The sequence below is a fragment of the Athene noctua genome, chromosome 12 (assembly GCF_965140245.1).
Source record: "Athene noctua chromosome 12, bAthNoc1.hap1.1, whole genome shotgun sequence".
Classification (NCBI taxonomy): Eukaryota; Metazoa; Chordata; class Aves; order Strigiformes; family Strigidae; genus Athene; species Athene noctua.
This window is the reverse complement of record NC_134048.1, coordinates 14,702,916-14,719,801: the sequence shown is the minus strand read 5'-3', so window position 1 is coordinate 14,719,801 and position 16,886 is coordinate 14,702,916.

Below are 16,886 nucleotides of genomic sequence, written 5' to 3'. Positions count from 1 at the left end.
GAGGGCACTGACCCCCAGGCCAGCTGGTTTTGTGTGTGCCAGGGCTCTGCCCTGGGAAGGGGAACGGGAGAGGGCAGAGCTCGGACCCAGGTGCCCCCTCCAGCTGCTCGGGGACACCCCTGCCCCAAGCCTCGGGGGGCTGGGAGGGGCTCCCTGCACAGAGCCAGGCCGGGGTGCCTGACCCCCACTGGGTGAGTGTCAGGACCCGGGGGAGCGGGGGACACCCTGGGGGAGCGGGGGACACCCGGACTCGCACCGCCGCCGCGGTGCTGCCGCTCCCCCGCCCCCCGCTCCCCCGCCGCCCCCCAAGCCCCGGGCCCGGCCCGGCGCGGCGGCAGCGCAGGCTCGGAGCTCCCCCTGGTTGTTGCCGGGGACAGACCTGCCCGCCCGGCCCCCTCGCTGGCGGCCACGCCACGGGGCTTCACCCACGGACACAGCGGGCTGGGTACCCCCGAACACCCGCGGCTCGGGCAGGGCTCCCCTCCGACCCGGCGCACGGGACCCCGCTCCGCTCCCCCAACCCCGTCGCCACCCCCAGAGCCACCACAGCCTTTCCCGTCAGCACTCAACCTCTGAGCCTCTGTGGAGTTGGCTCTTCCACTAGTCACTGGTGGTTGCAAAGAGCAAACGGCTCCTGGAGAGCAAGGAGGGCCGGGGGAGGGAGGGGTTGGGGTCCCAGAGCCTCACAACACCAGCCCGGGCAGCGCTGAGCCCCACCGCAGCATCCGCGGGCAGGCAGAGACCTGCGGCAAGGTGATGCCCTGGCAGGTGGCATCCCCTCCCCGGGCCTCCTGCATGTGGCCTGAGGACAGAGAGCTACAAGACCCCTGGGGTAAGAACCCCAGAGCGGAAGGAGATATCACCTCACCAGCACCTTCCTTTGCAAAGAGGCTGGAAACGAGTCTCCACAGCCAAGCACGCGGAGGACTCATCTTCAGACAAAGCCGACAGGAGCAGGCCTTGAATCGCCTGTAGCATCCACACTTTGCTCCAGCTCAGGGAGAAAGAACTGGCAAACACACACCCAAACCCCTGCCACCTATGATAACAATTAGAGACTTATCTAATTGCAAAAATAATTGCAATTGAAGTGCTTAATTACCATACTAAGCAGGAAGAGCCGCTTCCGACTGTTCCAGTAGCACTCCCGATCCATCAAACAAGGTTTGGGGCTTGTTTGGGTGTTGGGTTTTTTTTTGATTATTAGATTGCAGCCCCAGGGGATGAAGAGATTTGCTAATTAGGGTCTTGGAGAACAGCTACCAATTCACAAGCACTTGCTTTTAATTTCAATACTAACGAGGCTGGAAGGGGGAGACATCCAAAATGCAGAACAAGTGTGGAAGTTGCTGTCTGTGGCATTACTGCCCCCGAGCCCCTCGGGGTCTGGCAGAGGCCTGACACCGCTCAGTGCATGGACTGGTCCGGAGGCCATGGGGGTGGGTTGGCTCAGTGCAAGCACAGGCAGGGTGAAGCTGCTGCTCCAGGTCACTGCTGTCACCATAGCCTACACGCTAATCCCACATCGACAGGCTTTCTCAGTGATGGGCTAATCCCAGTCCTAAAGCAGCAGTTACAGCCCCTGGGGGTGCAGCGGCAGGAACTTCTCCAGGTGACATTTGGTTTTGTTCTCTCCTAAACCTACAACAAAAGAGAATTTATATTCTCTCTCCAGGCAGTTCTAGGAGGGAATTCTAGGAGGGAAGAGAAACTGCTTAGGAAGCTCCTAACCAACATCTGCTTTCTCAGATAGGAAATATCCCCCTGCTAGCAGTGGGAGTGCAGACAGGGACAGCTGCCAAATGCATGGGGACACACCCATCCTCCTGTCCCTGCAGGGAACACGGGAGCTTACACTGCCCTGATATATGGGACCCCATCCCCACCCTGCTCCACCACCCACCCTAGAGACCTGTGGTACCTGGCTGGGCTTTTCCCACCAAACCACCTTCTCCATCCTTGCTGCGGCTCTGGGTAGGGTCCAAAAACATGCAGAGAAGAGACACAGGGAAGGGGAGAGGCACACGGGAGGCAGGAGCAGCCACAAGGTGTCCAGGCTTCCCCTCCCTGAGGAGTACAACTAAGAAGCGGTGGCTGCCATGGGCCAGAGGTCAAGAAGCATTTATTTCCTTTAGATAAAGAGAAACGTCAGAATAATGAGAAAAAAGTGTGGGGGCTTTTTTCAGGCTGTTGTGATTAAACACAGAGGAGACAGAAAGGTAACAAATAGCCCCAAGCAGTCAAAAAATGAGAATCTTTGTGTTAGAAATCTCAAGATTTTATTTTCTGGAATAAAATGCATATTGGGGTCACTCACCCAACAGTTTTAGCTGAGGATTCAAGCCTCTGGAAAAGTTTTGGTATCCATTGCCTCCCTCCAGATCTAAAAATTACATTTCCATGCCAAACCATCTTGAAACCAAGGAGAAGCACTCTCTTCCAGCCTGAATGAGATGACCATGGGGACAGCATCACACAGTGCCAAGGTGCGCTCCTGGCCTGACCGAGCCCTTCTCGTCCAGCGTTTCCCCACCACCCGGGAACGCCAAGTCTGGCAGTGCCAGAGGTGCAGGGATGGTGGCCATGGGACCAGGAGCGTGGCCATGGGACCAGAGATGGGTCAAAACCACTAGAGGGCACAAATATGACAGAAACAAGTCCCCATATCAAGAGACCTCCAGCTCCCCTGGGGCAGCAGTGCCAGAGGTCCCCAAAACCCCCATCACGCCCCCATCTCCAAGAAGTCCACCTGGGTCCTGCTGGGCCCAGGGCTTCGCTGTCCCCCAGGCACTGGGGTGGCACTGCTGCACCCACAGCTCCTGGTGCTGCATAACAGCGGTGTGTCCGTCTGTCCAACCACGTGTCCTGGCCCTGCTGGGAGACCATCATCCCGGACAGCCCCATAGCTGCAGCCCGGGGCGGTGGCAGCCCGTGCTGCACACAGGCCGTGCCTCCAGCTTGCTGCCCTCCTGTTCGGGGGCTGCATGGCCTCATAACACCCACCTAGCACCAGCTGGCACCCACACACCAGCCAGTGCCTTCTCACACCCAGAAAACAGGCTGAAGGAGACCCCCAGGCCATCACCCCTGTTAGCAGTGCACCTTCTGCTGGTAGCCCAAGACCCCATCATGCAGGGCTGGCTGCAGAGGGCCAGGTGTCCCCAGCCAGGCAGCAAGGCACAGGTCCCGCATGGGAGCCATCTGGCCATTGCCTAGGGCTGTGTCCAACGTCCTTTTGTCCTTTTCTTCTCCTTTCTCCCCCAGAGTGTCATTCAGGCAGGTGCTCCCCTCCCTGTGCCTGCAGCCAGCACCGCTTTCATTAAGGCTCTACCACCAAACCAAACACCATTTGTCAGGGAGACGGATGCCAGAGGCAGCTCTGCTGGAACAGATGCCCCCATGTCCCCCCCCAGCAAACAAACATTGCAACATCTGCTTTCCCAGTGTGCCGCACACCCGCTCACACACACACACACACACACACACACACAAGTGTTTGGGCTGTCCGTGTGGGTTTGCTGTCCCCAGTGCAGGATGAGGTGCTGGGTCACAGGGCACCCTCTCCCAGGCTATATTCTTGCACCCAGCACGATGGGCACCCTGGGACTCCCTTGCAGGCATCCGAGCTGCTCTCAGCACGGGGCCTGTCCTGCTGCAGCCCAGCCACCCACCCTGGGCAGGGCTGGCAGGGTGCTGCCGCCCCAGTGGTGTTTGCACAGCTGCCAGGGCCGCACACTCCCAGCCTGACCAGCTCTCCCTGCTTCCAGCTCTCATGCCAGCAACAGCAGCAGATCTCCTCCCGGCCGGCAGGAACTCAGAGCCCCTGGAAACAGAGACAGCAACGCCCTCCGACCCCAGGCATACAGGCACTGCTGCTGATTAAACGCAGTGCCAGCACTGATAATTAATTTCTCGGAGGATGAATTACTCGAGAAAGCTCTGGAGAGAATGTTGTTCTTCCTGCCACACACCCATCATCTCTATTTGGGCTTTTTAAAAAAACTAACATCAAAGGGGGAGGAAAGAGCATCCCCTGATGAACACCCGCAGCCATGCCCTGCCTGGGCTGGGGGTGCCTGCCAGGGTCAGAGTCTCTGCTGGGGGCGATGTTCCCTGGGGCCATGCAGATGCAGACAGGGTAAGAGGATGTGCTGGCACTGCCAGTGTCCCAGTGGGCAGGAGACCCTCATCGCTGGCTATGGACTCTGAGTGAACCCCCCCCCCCGGCAGCTCCTTATGCCCCTGACTCAGCTCACATCATGGGGATCCCAGTCTCCCCAAGGGACTTCCCTGAGGGATCACAGGGATCTGTGTGGAGGGCGCCCACCTGCCCTCCCCCCAGGCACTGCCTGTCATCCATGGGGTGGGTGACAGGCGCGGCTGTCCCCACCCCAAAGCAGCAGGGCCAGGAGCTCATCCCCTCCAGCCCTCATCTTCCCCATCAGCATGCAGCACATCTCACTGTAGCACAGCTCCCTCCAGGTGCTGGTGCAAGGCTACACTGGATGCAAAGTCAGAGCAAGAAGCCCCTGCAGACAGCACTATTACACAGGGCTCTCCATCCCTTTTGCTTAATGGGAGGCATTTTTCTGTTTCATTTCCCTTACCCTTGGAGCTGAAACCTCGTTTCTGCAGCAAAATGCACCAAGCTGAAGAAATCCTTCTCCCTTCCAGCTCACAAACTCTACTCTCTCCTCCACCAGTAGAAACTCCCACCGCACAGGCCACCCTTTCCCTGGGATATGTCGTATTGCCAGAGGGACAAATGGTCCCCATTCCATGTCCTCCCGGTGGTGCCATATCCCTGGGCTGCACCAACTCCAGGCTATGTTTAAGCCATTCATCCTCATTCCCCAGGCTGAGACGTGAAGCTGTCCTGTTCTGCAGGAGAGCCGGGCACCCCATAACCCCCCAAGTGTGGCAGCAGGGCCATAGCCCCTTTCCCTGGGCAGGAGATGGGTGCCAACATCCATGAGCAGGGTGATGAGACTGAGGTGGGGGCTGGCAGCAAGAGTGCAGCAGGACACCTTGGGGAAAACAGGGGCAGAGGTACCGAGGTACCGAGGTGGCTGCAGGGTTTTGTCCTCTCCATGTATAGATCTTGCAGATATTTGCAAATACCTCGCCTCACCTCCCCCCTCCCTCCCTCCCCCAGGGCACTTCACTCACTTGGCCTGCTTCAAGGTTGAGCTAAGTCCACCGTTCATTATTGGGTAATTAAGCTCTTAATTAACGGGCCGGTTTCCCCTCAGAGCCCTGCCAACATCTCGTGGTCCCTCCGGCAGCCGCTCCCCGGCGGGTTGGATGCTGCGGGGCTGGGGGAGCACTCCCCTCCCCGGGATGGCTCCGAGGCGTTTCTCCCACCTCCTCTGGCTCCGGGGCACCATGACTCAGCCTGGAGGCAGGATCCTGCTCCAAAAAGGTGCCTGGGGCACAAGTGAGGCTGATACGTGTCTTGGCTCAGTGTGATACTCAGGGAATTGGGGGCAAACAGAGTTGAGACATTCCCACCATGACTGATGCTTAAAAACTCCAAGACTAGAAAACATCTCAGCTTATAAATCATAAAAAAAAAAAAAAAATCGATATTGAAGATATTTCTGCCTAAAGAAAAAATCTCTCAGCAACCTCTGCTGCCTGCAGGTCCCATCTGCCCCTTCTCCCTGTTTTGGGACTGAGTAGGGAAGGGATGCAGCAGTGCCGTGCCCCGACCCCGAGCTGGCTGTACCCTAGGGGACACCATGGGGACCCTGCCCCCGGCTCCCCACCAGCCTCCAAGCCACAGAGAACCGCAGCAAACCAGCCATGATGAGCTGCTCTCCTCGGTGAGATGGCAGGGGCTGCCCTGCAGCGCTCCGGCTTTCCTGCATTTATCACACGTCGGTTCCCCTTAACAGTGACGAGAGGGTTATCCTGCCCCCGGGGCAGAGCCGCCGTCCCCCTCCCAGCGGGCTGGGGACGCAGGAGATTGGCACCGAGTGGTCCCCATCCCGCCACCCGGCCGGGGTGGCTGGGTGGGAGGAGAGAGGCGAGTTTGGCTAATCCAATTGGAAGCTAATTGTGTTTCATTGAGGTTTTATCTCTGCAACTGGCAACACGCTCCTTCAGGAGATTTAGTGGGAAGTTGTCTGGTCCCTGCCAAGAAGGCTGTTTTTTTCAAGAAAGCACATTATGCATCAAAGTTGAAATTCAAATCCCTTTTCCTCCATTCCCAGAGTATTTTTATGAGGCTCCAGATACTCCTCGGTGCATCGTGGTTTGCGGGAAGCCCCCAGACACTGCAGAAGCCCAGGACCAGCTCCAAGAGACAGCTTGAACTTTTTCTGCTTTAGGATTTTCCCCTTTGCTTAAATTGTTGCTGGGTGAGCAGAGGACTGGGGGCAGGCAAGTCAGGTGCACTTGGGGCAGGCAAGTCAGCTGCAGGCAGGGAAGAAGCCACTGCCTCTGCACAGCTCCAGGGCTGGGGACAGACCCCCATCCTCCCAGGGCTTTCCCACCCGGGGCTGCTCCTCTCCATCCCAGTCCTGCTGCAGCTTATGCCCCCCCCCAAGACCCCTCACCCCCTAAACCAGCTGCAGCCTGGTGTCTGCAGTCCCATCCTGAATGGGGTTGGCAGCAAATCGAGTGTTTTTCCCTAAATATGCTCTGGTTCGCTTCCCTCCAGAGAGGGGTTAGCAGTTTTCAAGCACAGCCATGCCAGGAGGTGAATCAACCCAGCCTGGAGCCTGCATCCCCAGGCAGGGGTGTGCAAGGGGGGGACACAAGGTGGGCACCTACGGGAGTGGAGAGGGGGCAACACAAGACCACAGCCGCCTCTCAGCCAAACCCTTTGGGGTGTAAACCCACTCGGCTTGCTGTGGGCAGGCCAGGAGCGGGGGCAGGTGGGGGGCTCTGTCACCCCCCTGCCCCAGCAGCCCATCTCAATGCGTCAGGACAGGCCCAGCATCTGCAGTAGCTGGAAAATCACGCTCCATTTTCAAAAGGGAAAGCAAAGTGTAAATCTCTCTCTCAGACACACATTTGTTCCTCTGCAGTGAGAAAAGTGGCGAAAGCTTTAATTTCCGAGCTGGGAGGGAGAGACAATGATACATCAGCAGCACCCCGGGTGCAGAGAAAGAAAACATCAATTCTGGGATTACACCAGTGGCTACTGAGATTTCTCCCCCCCTGGCTGTAACCCAGAAATACCGCAGGTTTCCCTGCTGGCTCTGCAGCTCTTACCTCTCCACCGTGTTTGGGGGAGGTTCAGACACCTTAGTGGTGGTGAGGGTGGTTGTGGCACGAGCGTTTGCCTAGATGGGCTGGGCTGGGGAGGGAGGCAGTTATTCCCTCCTCTGGCTGAATTTTGCATTCAGAGCGGGTCAGCCACAGCACTCGGCTTTCCCCAGAGGTTCCCTTCATAACAGGGAGCAAATTCCACTTATCTATCAAGGGAAGATTTGCATTTTAAACATCCCAACTCCAAATATCACCCAGTTTGATCCCCTAAGCTGTACAAATGCAATGGAGCAGGGAGGTGTCCGGGGGCGGCTCACTGGCGTTGGACCACAGGGAAGAAAGGAAAAATCCACAGTTAAAAGCATTCACGGATGTTTAATCTGGGCTCAGGTTGAGGGTGGGAGCAAACATGGCAGTGACCTTTCCTCCCTTTCAGGACACGGGGGAACAGGTATTGGAGGCTTCAACCATTAAGGATTACGGATTTCGTGTCTGAGATTTTGTTTACACAATAAGACTTAAGTGATTGCTGCATGGAGTGTAGGTGGATTCTCCCCGATGCCTGCAGAGGGATTAGTGCCTATAAAGCAACCAGAATGAGCTAAAAATTGGAGAGATCAAAGTGCAGGAAGAGGAATCCCACGTTCTCAGGGAGGGGAGGGGAGAATGAGGCCAGTGGTCAAGCCTGAGACAGTTATGGCTGCTGGCCCCAGAGAGCCCAGGGAAGGACATGGAGCGCTCCTCACCCTGCAGCTGCAGGGGTGCCAGGGGGCATCTTGTGGAGCAGCCAGACCCCGGGTGTTTTCCATCCTCTCCTGGAGCTGCAGAACCTCCCTCCCTGGCCGGCTCTTACCCCCAGGAGAGGGATGACCCCAGCCCTTTCTGAGCTCCCTGTGGCCACGGGGCCATCTCTAAGGAGTGCAGCAGAAGAGGGGTGTCCCACCCCAACCCCCTGCTGCAGCACTGAGGCATGGGGGAGGCTCAGCGCTGTGCCCTCAGGGGAAGGGGCTCTGGTCCTGCTGCACCTACAGGGTCCTCCATGATCAAGGTGACACTGCCCCATGTCAGCCCATGCCACACAAAGAGGGGACACACTTGCCTGTGACCCTCCGGGCTCTGCCGAAGCCCCAGCTGTGCAGTGCCCAGCCTGCTCTCCCTGCCTGCCTCTACCACCCAGCTGAGCAAATGAGCCTTCTCCTCTTCACCTTATTAAAACCATGAGCTGATTCGATTAAAACGAGGCACCAGCTCTCCTCCCCAGAAGGCAAATGGGATGAACGTTTAAGGCATGGAGTTTTCTCGCCCCCAGCACCTCGTTAACCACTCCAGGCCCCTGTGCACAGGGCACTGCCTCCTGCCAGCTCCTTCCCTGCCACCCACAGCAGCTGCCTGCACCTAGGGGCAGGTAAATGCACCCAGGGTGGGAGCTCGATCTATCTGCCAGCACTGCATTACTGCATCTTGGCCTAGGGACCAAGAGCCCAGCAGGGCCATGCACATGAAAAACCAGCCCAGGCAGGGCAGGCCCAGAGCTGCCTCTAGGGAGGCAGTCTGCGGGGGTCTCTGGTCACAGCAGCCCACAGCAGCAGGGCTCATATATCTGCAGGCAGCTCCTTTCCATCCTTGGCATCTGCAGTGACCAAGTTTACACCATCACTCAGTTTTCTGAGAGGCAGAGGGTGCTTGCGCCCACCTGCACAGCCACCCTGCATCCCCAAGCCTCTCCCGCACTCAGGCATGGGACACAAGTTTTATCCTCACTCCCGTCTTGAAACCTGCAGGCAGGCAGGCAGGCGCTTCTTCGCCACAAATGAGTCTGAAACGGTTCGGAGAAGGACTAATTCCCTCCCTCCTTAATGCATGGAAGCTTCTTACGCTAAATCTATACAGACACAATTAGCATTATTCATATTCCATATGCTCCGCTCCCTTGTGATGAATATTAATCTGTTCCCCGCTCCCAGGCATTGGAGATAACGGCGTTGCACCGTGCTGTGCTGCGGTGGCAGAGATGGTCTGAAGGAGCAATGCTGCAGGTGGAGGCAGCTTCACCCCGCCTTGGGAAGGGGATACTTTGTGTATTTTGGGAGGGGACTTTCTGCTCCCATTCCCACTGAACTGGTCCCTCCAGGGCTGCCCCAGTCCCCCCAAGGCATGCAGTGGCATCAGACAGTTCAAAGAATCCCTGGCCCTCCCTGCAGGTTTGGGAGGTGGGATAGGACTGAGGCAGATCATGTTTTCCAGCCTTTCTGAGTCCATGAAGTGGTCACAGGTGTTGCAGGAGCTGAACTGCTTCCCCTTGGCGTTCCCCAGGGCACGAGTGGCTCTGCCAGCAGCCCCAGGCATCCCTGCTGCAGCGCCCGGCCGTGTCCCCAAGGCCAGCACAGCCAAGCAGCTGTGGCACCTGGGTCCCCGTCCCAGCCCTGCTCCCACCTCACTGCACAGCACCTCTCCCATAAAACAGGCCATGGGGCAGCAGCATCCACCGGTGCTGCAAAGTAGCACAAGAAGGGGGCAGAGGAAACGAAGCAGTGAATGCAGTTCATCCACACGACTGTTGCTGTCTTGCAGGGACACAGGGGGGAATTAACGATTCAAAGAGCTTTTTCAAACCAGGGGCCATCCTGCACACAGGCAGGGCTGCACGGACATCCCCAGCCCTGCGTCCGTCTGTCCGTCCTTGCCCTCCATGTGTGGCTTCAGGCCAGGCCGGGGGTGCTGCGAGCAGGGGGCCTGGGGGCTGCGAATTTAAATGCCATACGCGTGGTGGGGGTGGAAAGGATACAGGCCAAGAGGCACTGCGTCGCTATACATCCATTTGCATGCTTAATCCGCTGCTGGGGAGTATAGCGTCAGGTCCCCCATCTGCTCCGCATCTCGCATCATTAGCTGGCTGGTTTCCGAGGCGGCTCTGAGCAGAGGTGGGAGTCGAGCAGAGAGGGGAGAAGAGAGGCTGGTCCCAGCGCTGTGCACCATCACATCGGCTGCCTGGGGAGCTTGAGGGGATCTTGCCCCTTGCTGGAGCTGGTGGACAGCACTTGGGGAGCTGGGGAGGGGCGTAGGTGAAGGGGGGTCGGTCCCTATGGCTCTCTGGGGTGATGCTGTGCTCTGAGCTCCCTGCAAGTCTGGGGTCCCACAGTGGCGGGTCCCCTGTGGACAGTGCAAGGGGGACAGAGCTTTTCCTCACCTCTCCCAGGTGCTGCCCACACTCCAGCTCTGCCTAGGGGGGGGGGCCTGGGGCAGCAATAGTCCCCACAGCTGGTCCGTCTACACAGGCAAGCCAGGAAGCACCCACAGCCACCCATGCACAAGGGAGAGCTCAGCTCCACCACACTGATCCTGCTACATCAACTCACCCGGGGCGATGGCACTGGGGCATAGCCCCTTTAAATCCCTGCACTCGTAGACCGGGCTGGGACACCGTAAAGGGAAAAATAAGGCAAAGAAATTATTTTCTTCTTGTCGGCAAGCCTGGAGAGCTGCCCGTTCCTCAGCAGCGTGCTGCCAGCCCTCCCACGCACCGCACGGCAGAGGACTGCAGAGGCCAGCATGGGCTGGGGGATGCCGGGGGGGCCGGGGAGCAGCGGGGCCCACCCCTGCAGGACACCCCGGCTTGATGGGTTGCCCACAGGGTGGCAGGACCTATGCGGCCCCTCTCACCCTGCGGCGCACAGCACATCCCTCTGCTCCATTACCTGTCCCATCTGTCCCGTTCTCCAGGACTATTCCCCATGTCCGTGCTCTACAAGGGCTCAAACTCACCTAAAATCCCTGATAGACTCCCCAGGTTGGGGCCGCAAGAAGCCACCCCAGCCAGCTGTGCTGAGCAAATTGGGGTTCCTCAGCAAGCGGTGATGATGGCCTGAGGGATGGAGGAGCTGGGGGATGAGGAGGGCTGGGGAGGGGAAGCCCTGCACCCTTCCAAGGTTACTCCCCTTCCACTTTCACGCCCGGCTGGGTTTCTTCATTACTTACCCAAGCTGTAAATTGTCTAATTTGGAGCACACCATTTATCCCTGATGTGCACTTGAGCAGTCAGATTTTGTTTTCAGGTGTGTAATTAATTTTTTTAACATGATTTCTCTCCTAGGAAACTGCAAACAGTGCTGGCTTTTGGGGCGGGGTGGCTCGGGTGAGTGTCAGGGCAGGGAATGGGCAGGAGAGGAGCTGAGGCCAGATCCTGGAGCCTTTGCCGCAGCTCCCCATGGTCCTGCTTTCCAGCCAGAGCCCCATCCTCCAGCACAGCCCTCTGCCACCTCCAACACTGGCACGCTCCCCATGGGCACCAGCAAGAGCTTGTGAGGGGAAGCAACAACCGCTCTCCCTGTTCTCAATTCAATCTGATGGGAATTACCATTTTTATTAAGACCCAACATGTCCTCAGCTGCTGGGAATGTGATTTGCTCCTGGAATGAGATTACAGCAGCTCCTGAGGAACCCACATTGGCATCCGTGTCACCGTGATGACGCTCTCATCCCTGGGCAGAGGCCCTTCCATCGCCGGATGCTCCCAGGCATCTCCACTTGGGCACGGTACGGGGGGATCCCTGCAGATGCACTGCCCTGACCTCTTTCCCCTCAACTGGGATGTTCGCTGTTCAGGGATGACACGGGGCTATTTTTACATTGCTCATCACCTCTCACAGGCCAGGCACAAGGGGGGATGGATGTGAAGCAACAACCGAGGGTGGGTAACTTCTGTCCTCACTGCACATCCCTGTGCCCAGCTGTGTGCGGGTCGGGGGTATGGGGGTGCTCATGTGCTGCTCCGCATCCCCAGCCAGAGTAATTCTCCTCTGATGAGCAGCACAGAGAATCACCTGCTGTGAATGTGCAAGTGCATCGCTTCAACTCTCCTGCTGCCAGGGAAGTTGTTACATGATTTTTGCTGGTGGTTTTCCAGATGAAAGGAGGTGAAAATCACCCGGACAGAGGCAGGTGGGAGAATCTATGGAGGGGGAACTTCGGTGCTGACTCTGTGCAGGTTCAGACCCCCTGCCCCATGAGGCCCCTGGGCATGGGGTGGCAGCCTGGGGGCATGCAAGATGCTTCTGTGCCACCCCCATGTGGGGATTCAGGCTAAGGCTGATGCTACAGGATTTTGGGGGCAGCTGGTGCAAAACAGCCTTACAGCTCTGCACCAGCCGCCCCCAAACTTCTGCAGTGTTGGCCCCAAAGAATACTCTGCTCTGTACAGGCTCAGCCAGCCACAAGGCTGGGGGCACTAGAGCTGGTGACACTCCTGAGACAGGTCCTCTGCACTTCTCTGCTTGCTGTCCTGCCAGCACAGCAGGTCCCACCGGCAGCAACTGCCTGCAAAATAAAACCACTGCTGCAGCCCCCCCCAAATGATCCTCCAGGAGTGGGTCTGGCAGTGCTGCCCCCCAAGCAGTAGATGCCACCATGGCCACCACAAAACAGGCAATGACATCCCAAGGGGGATGCCACCACCCAGCCCCCCAGGCCAGACTCCTTGGGGTTTTTTTTCCTACATGTTCAATTCTCTGTTGTGACTTTTGGGAAGGGATGGTGCAGTCCCTGGTGGCCGTAGGAGGGGGCTGAGCGCTCTGCTCCCACGTCCTGCTGCCCTTTGTGCTTTGAAACTGCCTTCCAAGGAGCTGCTTATAATTCGGAGCAGGTGCTCACGCCATTTCAGGGCAAAAACTCTCGTTTGCCTTCAAAACCGCATCGATCTGCAGTCTGACATAAAGGGCAGTGCCTGCCCTCCAAAACAGGACAGCGGGCACATGGGGGCCTGGTTTGGCTTTCCTAAACACAGATGGGATGAAGGGACTCCAGTCCATACTCCATCCTGCAGCAGCACCCCATCATCACACTGGAGCCACTTGCCCATCACTGCCCGGCTCTGCAAGCCCCTGGGTTCAAAGGGAAAGGCATCAAAGCCCCGATTTCTTTGATTTCCCTTCACTCTTTTTTTATCCCCCTCCTCTCCCAAAGGAGTTCAGCTCCCAGGTACTGCCTGCACAAGAGCAGAAATGAAAATCCCGGGGAATTACTGCTGCCCCTGAGAAATTCTTCCAGGGGTCCTGGCAGCTGAGGCAAAGCCGGTCACTCACTGCCCCATGTTTGGCCACCAGCAGGACTACGGGCAGGCTCCATCCTGGCTGCCCCCAGCATCCCCTCCATCACTTTCTCACCAGGAACGGGCACCTTTTTCCACAAGGTTTGGTGCCACATGAGTGTTATAAGCTCATCTGCCTAACAGGAACAGCTGATTTATCTGCCTTCCCTCTCCTGATAAGGGCCTTGGCTGCAGGCTCGCCAGGCGGAGGAGGTAATACTTAAATAGCTTCTTTTCTTATACTTCCTGTGGGGATTATAATGCCTGTCTTGAGTCCACCCCTGTGCTGCCAGCATGGGAAAAATCCCCGCAGTGGCACCATCAGCAGCACTGTCAGCAGGCAGGAGGAGACCGTGTCCCATGGCACTGCAGCCTGGTCCCTGGCACCACGGGCTTCCCTCTGCCACCTGTGCACAGCGGGTACATCCCCCCAGGCACCTGCGGTGGCACAGGCAGAGACGTGGAGCTGAGTATCTCCTCCTGCATTGCACACACCAACGCAGCCACTGCCAGTTGCCATGAAGTGTGAAACCTGTCACCACAGGGAGCCACAAGCCCGGGGACCTTTGCTCCTGAGTATTTGCTTACAACTAATCACAGCTACCCCAGCACCAGCATCCCCAGCCAGAGACTGGTGTCGGCTGTCCCTGCAGCCTCGGCAGAGCCGCTAGCTCCCCAGTGCCCAGTTGCAAAGCTCCAGGCTGTGGTACACACTGTGGCTCTTGGGGATTATAATCCTGCAAATGCAAAGGAGAAGCGGGTCCTGCTTCAACCTGCCTGTGACCAGCTCCTCCTGGCCACTCCAGGGAAGTAACAGGGCCAGTGGCTCCCATCAGTAGGGTGAAGGCTCAGGAGAAAAATGACTATTGATCATCACTGCGAGTTCAGCAGCAAGGCACACGCAACCCACAGCTGTGATCAAAAGTTCTGGGGGAGGCATCTTGCTCTCACTGTGATTTGTACATCCATCCGGGGCTCTGGGAGGAAGCCTGTGGCACGTCACCATCCAGCACATGTCCTGCACAGGTGCATCCCCTGTGGTGCATCCTCTGCTGAGCTCTCCAAGCCAGTATTTCCCTCCGTAGAAGGCAGTAGAGCAGGCATGTTCACTCATGGACAGCAGGGGTGAGCAGGCAAAGGCAGGCATCCCATGACCAGAGCCTCTCCATTCCCTCGATTCCCACGCTGGTGGCATGGAGACAGCCCCAGGGACCCAGGGGTGGCAGGCAGGGCTCCCTGCTCAGCCAGGGATATCAGAGCCACCTCCCGGCCTGCTCCCTGCCCTCAGGACTGGCTGCCCTGGTGCTCCACAGGACAATCAGCCTTGGTGCAACGGGAGGAATGGGGTGAAAATGAGACATTGCCATCCCTCCAGGAGAGGATGTTGGCAGGGAAGACAGAACTACGCTTCCCAGAGTGCTCCTGGTCCTGCCTGCTGCCGGGGGAAAGGCTGAGGGACCCAGCCACCAGCTCCTCCCTGCTCCTAAATGATTCTCCTTATTATTTATTTGTGGTTTTTCTGCACTTAACTGTCTGCCTCGTCCACTTAATTGGGGATTATTGCCACTACCTGCCCGTCCGCCAGAGCCCAACTCATTACTGGGGCTTATTTATTAGCAACGAGGCAGCAGAAACGCACCCTGCAGCTCCCTCTCCTCCGGCGCAGGCAGCTGGACGTGATGGAGGAAAGTGAATGGGGCCAGTAACGGTGGGACTGGCCACGGTTCAGCCAGGGCCAGGTCAAAACCAGCCTCTGCTGGGCACCATTGCATCACAGCAGCCTCCTCCAGTGTCTGGCGTCAGCCCAGGACACCGCTATTCTTGGCAAAGCACGGAAGGAGCAGTGAGAGCCTGGCTGCTCCTTAAAAGCGCTCCCTGAGCTCTGGAAAGGTCAGTCGCACAGTGTTGTCCTTTCGCTCGCAGCGAGGGACCCCGTCTCCTCGGCACAGTGGCAGCTGAGTGACAGCCATGTGGCAGGGTGATGCCAACAGCTTGGAGGAGCCCACTGCGGGAAAGAGAAGGGACTGATGCCCCCCAAGCCCAGGAGGAGCTGGCAGCACCCTGCAGCCCCTCTCCAAATTGCTGCTCCCATTTCCAGGCAGGAGAATCCAGGAAGAATGTGGGACAGCAGAAGCAAGCCTGCATATTGAAAGCTTTGATAAATAAAACATGGCGAGAAGGCAATTGGAGCTGCCCACTTGGCTGCGGGCAGCTCTGCGGAGGCTGCATGGGGGGAATTCACAAACGGTGCCACCCTGGCCATCAGGCCGCCAGCCCCAGTGCTGCTGCTCTGCTCACATCCAAGATTTGCTGCCTCAGCACCGAGGGGGATTGATTTATTCATCAGCCTCTCCATCCCGCAGCAGCCCTGCAAGGAGTGGTGCAGTGAGCTGCTGTGTGATGTGACGAGCAGCACGGCAGGGAGCAGGGAGGGCTGACCTGGAGGTGGCTCCCGCCTGACCCGCATCCCACCTGCCATCATGCCTGGTGGAGGAGGGACTCCCCAGGGTGGGAAACATGAGCAGCAAACTCCCCCAGGGCCCGGCTGCTGAGCCCTCCTCAGGCACTAAGGCACAGCCATCCCACACCCCTTTTTCAGGATGGAGAGGCAGGACTCCTTTTTTTCACAGGGCGATCAGAGATCCCCATGGATCAATTGCAGAGACAAGTTGCAAAGCGAGGAGCCAACCCCACACAGCACCGACCCCAGAGCAACCCCAGGGCTCGGTGGGAGTGTTCTGCACACCCACAAACCCAAAGCAAAGCCCAGGGGAAGGAGCGCTTTGCCTGCCTGCCGGGGAAGCGCAGGCAGCAGCCTGCGGAGAGGAGCCCATGGGGGGCTCAGGAGTCCTCGTGGCTACGCTCTGCACCAAGGGCTGGGTGCTGAACACCAAAGTTTTGGTTTCTTAAAACTACTGGGGGCAAGTTCTTGCTCTTTGCCCCACTCCCCCCTTCTGCCGTTCCCTGCCCCACCCAGCAGCCTGCCCACATCCCCGGCGCAGCCCCCATCCACAGTCCCTCTGCTTGCTCTGCTCCCCTCGGCTTCTCTGTGAGCCCTGCGGACCCCAATGGGCCCCCAGGTCTTCATCACCCCCCCATCCTCAGGACACCTCACAATAGACTCCAGGCAGGAGCTTTGTCAGGTGCAGTGAGGGTCTCTGATTTGGGGAGCACCCCAAGACACCCAGAGATGCCCTGTCTAGAGATACCTCCTCAGCTCTGAGGGGCGGGTTGGGTCATGGGAGGGGAATCGCTGACCCTGGGGGCGAGAAGTGCTGGGTCCTGGGGGCAAGATGAATATAGGAGGGAAATGCTGGGTGAGGAGGACTGGCAGGTGGGATGGACAGGTACTGGGGAGAATTGCTGGGTACTGGGGAGATGGAGCTGGCCAAGAAATGAGCGGTACTGGGAGGCATGGCCAGGTACTGGGAGGTGGCTGTTACGGGCACTGGAGGTGCAACTGCTGGGGCCCAGGTGTGTAGCCAGGTACTGGGAGGGATGCCTGGGTACGGGGGGCAATTGCTGCGTGCTGGGGGGGCATAGCCGGGTACCGGGGGTTGGCTGGAGAGCAGGGGGCAACTGCGGG